The sequence below is a fragment of the Miniopterus natalensis genome, chromosome 1 (assembly GCF_054644295.1).
Source record: "Miniopterus natalensis isolate mMinNat1 chromosome 1, mMinNat1.hap1, whole genome shotgun sequence".
NCBI lineage: Eukaryota > Metazoa > Chordata > Mammalia > Chiroptera > Miniopteridae > Miniopterus > Miniopterus natalensis.
In genome coordinates, this window is record NC_142081.1 from 122415002 (window position 1) to 122422865 (window position 7864).

At 38.7% G+C, this 7864-nt stretch overlaps 1 non-coding gene across 1 annotated transcript; it reads left to right on the top strand.

The window, feature by feature from the left end:
* The first annotated feature begins 7516 nt into the window (after window positions 1-7516).
* LOC148094376 (U6 spliceosomal RNA) lies at window positions 7517-7622 on the top strand. Its single transcript, XR_015716356.1, has one exon. It is a non-coding gene; the product is annotated as a U6 spliceosomal RNA (small nuclear RNA).
* Window positions 7623-7864: the final 242 nt, after the last annotated feature.

The window sequence follows — 7864 nt, forward strand, 5'->3', positions numbered from 1 at the left end:
TACTTCTCAGGGACAGGGTTTCCCCCTCCTCTGTTATTGGGGTACTTGATGAAATGTTGAAGGAGCCTTGAAATACTCTCTTTAATTATTGCATTTGTTCCCCAGACTTTGGCAGGTCACTTTATGGCCGTCTCAAAGTCAAGGAGAATTTACTTCTTAGAATAATCAACTTTGGAAGATGAACTACTCTCCCTGGGAGGATGGCAGCTCCAATATGTGAAAAAAAAAAAAAAGTTATATTTGGGGGAAAAAGAAACTTCTAGCAATGGCTGGATATAATCAAACTTTTATAGATCAAAGCCAGTTAGCAGTGTGGTTGACGTTAGCAATGAAAATAAGAAATGTTTTGACTCTGCGTGCCTAAGCAGAAACACCAGGACGCTGAAACCTCACGTCTTTTGCTCTGGGGGTCCTAGAGGGCTCACACTATTTCTTTGATGGTCATTAAAAATGTCCCGGGACAGCTATAGATGAGGGTCTCTTCGGCCCCTCTGTGGTCTGAATCTGTCTCTTGTCAATGTTGGGCTGACCCTGGTGTTTGCCTCTGTGCCTCTGCATGTTTTCCATGGCAGAGAGCATCCTCCCAGGGCCCCAAGCCCTCTTCATGCCCAGCACCTCTTCTAGCATTTCTCTCATGGCACCTTACTGTAATTGCCCATTTAGTTGTCATCTTTTCTGTCAGACTGTGAGCTCTTCGAAGGCAGGGTCTGTTGCTGCCTTTCTCACCCCCTAAAATAGTGCTTACCAATATTTGATGAAAAAATGGAGGAATGGCTCTTCCCAGTGTTTTCTGGGAAGTGGGAAAGGACTCTCTTCCCACCAGAGCTACAGTTCTTTGTAGGCTTCTAGAAAATCTCTACCACAACTTCCATCACAAGGAACCTCAGTCAAGTTCCTGTGGGTCTGTCTAGGTTAGAGGATGTTTGAGAAACACCAAGCAGTCAGTTCTGTAAAATATGAACCAGTGCAGTAAGTCAGAGCCCAGGCCGTCTGGTCCTCACCTTTGAGGAGTCTGTGGCCCATTCACCAACAATATAAAATTAGAGGTGGCCCTTGAACTCCATCTTATTTGATCATTGTATTCTGAAGGTTTATCTCAATATGTGAAGATAAAAAGCATAGTTCTGAAGTCAGATTGCTCAGGCTGAAAACCAGCTCCATGGCTTCTAGAGGTGTGACTCTGGGCAAATTACCTGACCTTGATAAAGCTCAGTTTCCTTGTCTGCGAAGTGAGGCTAATACTTGTCCACCTCACACACTCACCGTAAGGCCTTGAAAGGTGTTTAACGCAGTGCCCAGCACACAGTATTTTTATTTTACTTTAGCTAGGAGGCCTTTATATGCTGGAACTCCCTGAAAGTGTGGCACATACAGGCTAACCCTCTATATTGTTCACACACACGCACCCTAGTTAGTGAAATCAAACAAGGAGCTAAAAGAGCTAATTCTGGAAAATGAATTAGTTGAATTAAGCAAAGCGAAGGCATGCTTGTATTATGACTCCATGACCCAAGCAGAAGGGAAAAAAAAGCAGAAATAGTGATCTGTTCCAAGAAAAACAGTCTCCTTGGCTGCTGGCCCACGGCACTGCAGCAGCCCCTGCCACTGCGGACATTACCCTCTGCTCCGGCGTTCCTTCTTAGCTGCTGGGGGGTGCTGGACCCCAACACATTTTTGACTGAATGAAGAACACATCAGGGGCCCCAATGGGTGAAAACTTCCTCAGTGTCTTTCAGGGTGGCATGGGCTCCTTGGGTACTCAAATCTGGAGGCCAAAACACCCAAAGCTCAAGGTTGAAAAGTCTGTTCCATCTGGAAGGGAACCCAAAGAATTCCCCAAGGAGCCTCGGGGCTGTTCTCAGAGGGGCCCACAGCCTGGCCACAGTGAGACCAGGAGAGGACCCTTTTTCCTCTGCCAAGCCTCCCTGGCGAGACAGCCTCCTCTCTGCAAGCTCATGAATATCAATGAGCCCAAACCACGAAAGAGCCAGAACATGCTGCAAGAGCCAAATTGCAAGTTGGCTACTAACGCTTGGCCAAAAGAGCATATAATTCAAACACGGGCTGGGGCTGGGGCTGGGGCTGGGGCTGGGGCTGGGGCTGGGGCTGGGGCTGGGGCTGGGGCTGTGCCTGAGCCCAAAGTAGGAATGGAAGAAACTTCAACTCAGACCTCTCAAGGATCAAGAGAAGAGAAGGATGGAGCCAGAGCACAGGAGCTTTCATCAGGCCCTTGTAAACTGCCCACCGGCCTTCCCGAGGTCAAAATGAAGCCTGCTCTTCACCAACACTGTGCATGAGACAAGAACCCAGCGCCCCAGATGACACACGCTGATTGGGCAAAGTAAGGACCTCATGAACACTGAAAAGCAATGACAGTCTTTTATTCCACAAATAGTCACTGCACTCACTGTGTGTCAGGCTCTGTGCGAGGCACTGGGAATATAATGAAAAAGAGGAACCGGTTCCTGATCTCAAGGAGCTTGTGGAGGCAGAGGTGTGCGTGGGGGCAGCTAAGGGGTGAAAGAACAGGACAAGCAGGACAATTCAGTGCGGTGCGCTGTTGCACCTCTCAGAAGTTTGTTGCTTTAGATTGCCAGGTACTGTTCTGTAATTAGTTTTTTCATTCACTTTGTTGTGTTTCCAGTATTGGACTGTTATGCACAAAGCTGTTATAGATGTTCATGTCTCTGTGTGAACGTACATTTTCATTTCTCTTGCGTTAATCTCCCGAAATGGAATTGTAGGGTCATGTGGCAAGTGTGTGTTTCATTTCATGAGAAAACTTCCCGAGTGGGCCATTGCACATTCCTGCCAGCTGCGTATTGTGTCAGTTGCTTCACATCTTTGTCAATATTTGATATGTCAATTTTAAAATTTTAGTCATTATGGAGGGTGTATGGTGGTTTTATTTGCATTTTCCAAATGATTAATGATGCTGAATTCCCCCCCCCCCCCACATGCTTATTTGCTATTGGTGTATCTTTGGTGAAGTGTCTGTTCTAATCATTTGCCCATTTTTAAAAAATCCGGTTGTTTGTCCTATTGCTGAGTTTTGTGAATCCTTTACAAATTCTGTACACAAGTATCTTTATCAATAGATATATATTTTGCCAATACTTTCTTCCTGTCTGTGACTTGCTTTTTCACTTTCTTAGCAGTATATTTTGAGGAGCAAAAGTTTTACATTTTGATGACATCTTCACTTTATTAATTTTTATTCATGGTTTGTGCCTGTGTCCTAAGACATTTTGTCTAGCTCCGAATCACAAAGGTATTCCTCCTGTTTTGTTCTAGAAATTTAATGGCTTTAGGTTTTCCATTTAGACTTAGCATACTAAACTAACTTTCTTATATGGCATGAGGTAAAGGTTAAGGTTGTTTTATTATGAAAACTTAACTTTTTCTAGAACCACTTGCTAAAGAGACTTTTCCAAATTGATCTCAAATATGTGTTAAAAGTCTGCCTTTTCCTTGATGCTATCTTGGTGCCTTTACTGAAAATCAATTGGCCATTTATGTGTGGGCCAACCTCTGAACTTTCAATTCAGTTTCATGGCTCTATCTACCTATCCTTAGGCTAATATCACATTGTCTTGATCATTTTAGCTTTATAGTAAGTCTTGAAATCAAGCAGTGAGTGTTCTTCTTTTCTAAAATTGTTTTGGCTATTCTAGGTTCTTGCATTTCTGTATAAATTTCTACAACCCCCCCCCCTGGAATTTTGATAGAATTGTATTGAACCAATAGATCAATTTAGGGACAATTGACAACCTAACAATATTGAGTCACTTGAACTACAAACATGATATGCTTCATTTTTTATTTAGAACTTTTAAAATTTATCTCAGAAAAATTTTGGAGTTTTCAATGTACATACCATCACATATTTTGTTAAATTTATCCCTAAATATTTATACTTTGTGATGCTATTGTAAAGATATAATTAAAATTTTTTAATCTCCAGTTGTTAGTTGCTAGCATATAGAAATAATTCCTTTCGTATGTTGACCTTGTATCCTGTGACCTTGTTAAATTTACTTTTTAGTTGTAGTTGCTTTTTGGTAGATTCTTTAGGACTTTCTATGTGTACAACCACATAGCCAGTGAATAATGACAGTTTTATTTCTTTTTTTCCAAACTACATGGCTTTTATTTTGGTTTCTTGCCTTATAAAATTGACTAGGAACTCCTGTTGGATAGAAATGGCAAGAGGGAACTTCCTATCTTTTTCCTAATCTTAGGGAGAAATAATTTAGCTTTAATTTATCAAATATGGCATTTGCTGTAGGTTTTTGATGGATTTCCTCTATCAGATTGAGAACATTTTCTTCTATTTTTAGTTTGCTAAGAGTTTGTTTTATAAATCATGAATGGGTCTTAAAAATGTCAAATGTTTTTCTGCATCTATTGAGCTGATCATATAGCTTCTCCTTTTTAGTCAGTTAATACAGTGAATTACATTTATTGATTTTTGCATGTCAAATCAATCTTACATTCTTGGATAAAACTCATTTGGCAATGGTGAGTTCTTTTATATATATATAGCTGGATTTGATTTACTAAAATTTTGTTAACGATTTTTGTGCCTGACCATAAGGAGTTTTGGTCTGTAGTCTTCTTCTCTTATAATTTACGTATTTATTTTTTTGGTGTTGTTATTAGGGTGATACTTAGTAACCAACACTGTAGGAAAGTCTTCTTCTCTCTACTCTTTTGTGTAGAATTGGCTTTATTCCTTCCTTAACTGTTTGGTAGAATTCACCAGTAAAGCCATCTGGACCTAAGCATTTTCTTTGTAGGAAGATTTATAACTACAACTTCAATTTCTGTCATATAAGTGGGACATTTCAATTATTTTTTCTTGAGTGAACTTTAATTGTTATAATTTTCAAGGAATTTTTCCACTTTATTTAGTTTGATGAATGCATTGGCCTAAATTTATTTCTACCTTTCCCTTATTTTCCTTTTAGTGTATGTAGAATTGTTAATTCTATTTGTAATCATGTACTCTATTTTTCTTGGCCAGGGTAACCAAAGATTAACCAGTTTTCAGAGAATCAGCTTTTAGTTGCACTGGTTTTCTCTATTGTTTGTTTATTGATTATTTTTATTAACTTCTGGTTATTTGTTTCCTTCTACTTTGGGTTAAGTTGCTCTTCTTTCTCTAGTTTCATAAAGTGGAAACTTAGAGATTTGGTTTTAAATTTTTCTTCTTTCCAATGTAAACATTGAAAGTAGTAAATTTCACCCTGGCCTGGCGGCTCCATCAGTTGGAGCATCCTCCAGTGCACCAGGAGTCTGTGGGTTTGATTCCCGATCAGGGCACACAACTAAGTGGCAGTTTGATCCTAGATTGGGGGGCCTACGGAAAGCAACAGATCAATGTCTCTCTCACATCGATGTTTCTCTCTCTCCCTCCCTCTCAAAAAAATCAATTAAAACATATCCTTGGGTGAAGATTAAAAAAAGGAAACAATTTTACCCTTGCTTTAGATACATCTCACTCTTTCCCCTCCCCTAATCCTCACCTGAGGATATGATTTTATTTTTTTAATCTGCACCCAAGGATATTTTTTCCATTGATTTTCAGGGAGAATGGAAGGAAGAGAGACAGAGAAGCATCAGTGTGAGACAGACGCATCGATTGGTTGCCTCCCTCCGGCCCTGGGATCTAGCCTGCAACCCAGGTACCTGCCCTTGCCCAAATGGGGTGGAGACCCTTCAGTCAACTCTCCAACCACTGAGCCAAACCAGCTAGGACTATTCATATATATATATTATTTTTTGAGAGAGAGAGGAAAGGGGAGAGAGAGAGAAGGAAACATAGATCGACTGTCTCCCAACCTGGGACAGAACCCACAACCCAGGCACATGCCTCGACCGAGACCCGAAACCTTTCTGTTCATGGGATGACACTCCAACCAACTGAGCCACACCGGCCACGGCTATCTCACACTTTTTAATTTTTATTTTTTTAAGCATGTTTTTATTGACTTCAGAGAGAGGGAGGGGGAGGGGGGAGAGAGAGAGAAACATCAATGATGAAAGAGTCATTGATGAGCTGCCTCCTGCACACACCCCACTAGGGGTTGAGCCTGTACCCCGGGCTTGTGCCCTGACCAGGAATCCAACCGAGATCTCCTGGATCATGGGTTGATATTCAACTGCCAAGCCAAGCTGACCTGGCTATCTCACTCTTTTAATAGGTGCTATTTTTATTTTCATTCAGTTAAAAATATTTTCTAATTTCACTTGTGATTTCTTTTTTGACTTATGTGTTATTTAGAAGTAGGCTGTTTAATTTCCAAGCATGGGAGTATTTCTAGGTATCTATTGTTGACTTCTAATTCATTCCATTGTGGTCAGAGAATATACTATGCATTTTTTCAATCCTTTAAAATTGTTGAGACTTGTTTTATGTCCCCAAGTATGGTAACAATTATTGAGAGAGGAGTGTTAAAGTCTATAACTATAACACTGTCTGTTTCTTCTTGCACTTCTATTAGTGTTTGCTTTATGTATTTTGAAGCTCCATTAACATTATTATGTCTTCTTGATGAATCAGTCCCTTTATTATTTTGATCCCTTGATCTGAAATGTACTTTGTCTTATATTAATATAGCGAATTCCCTTTCTTCTGCCTAGTGTTTGTGGAGCATATATTTACCTATCCCTTTACTTAAAAAAAAATTTTTTTTATAATTGGGTAATCTTTGTCTTTTAATGACATGTCTTTTTAAAAATTAAGATATAATTGACATATCCCATTACATTAGTTTTAGGCGTATAACATAATGATTCTATATATGGAATAATGAAGTAGTTAGGCCATTTACATTCAGTGTAATTACTGATATAGTTGGGTTTAAGTTTATCATTTTTGGAATTTGTTTTCCATTGGTCCCAGTCTATTTTTGTTCTATTTTTTGTTTGTTCCATTTTTCATTTGTAGTAATCTAATCTTTTTATTATTCCATTTTATCTGCACTATTAGCTTATTAACTATACATTCTTTGTAAGATTTTTTCAAAAAAATACTGTAAGGTTTATAATATTTAACTAATCATGCCTAATCACAGTTTACCTTTAAGTAATATTATGTCACTTCATGTGACATGTAAGAACCTACAACAGTACACTTCCTTTTTCCTTGTCTTGTTCCTTATGTAATTATTGTCATATATTTTACTTCTACATATGTTATAAACCCCACATAATTTATTATGTTCACTTTAAATAATCAAATATTGTGTAAAGAAATTAAATTAGAGAGAGTGTTTATGTATTTACCCATATATTGACCATTTCTGGCATTTGCTATTCCTTTGTGTAGATAACAATTCCATCTGTTATTATTTTCCTTCTGCTTGAAGAGTTTCCTTAAACATGCCTGCAGGTCTACTGATCCCAGGTCTTTTTGCCTTTGTTTTACTGGGGAAGCCCACCTTTCACCTTCATTTTTTTCTTTTTCTTTTTTAGCATGGTATGATTACATTTATAATATTGGAATATGTACGTTTAAAAATTCATAGCACATCTACTAAAATTGGAATGATACAGAGAAGGGTGGCATGGTCCCTGCACAAAGACAACATACAAACTCAGAAGCATTCCACTGTTTACGTAGTTACTGCACTGAACTGTACACTTAACTATGGTTAACACAGTAAGTTTTATGTTATGTATATTTGACCACAATAAAAAATGCATAGAAACCATCCAGAAATATACACACAAAACTGTTAACATTGGCCTATTCCTGGGAAGAGAAGTTGAGGGTGAAGGGCTACTTTCGTGCTACTGTTTCTTCAATTTTTAAACTTTTTATTTGGAAATTATTCCAAAAATAGAAAGCCTGCATAAA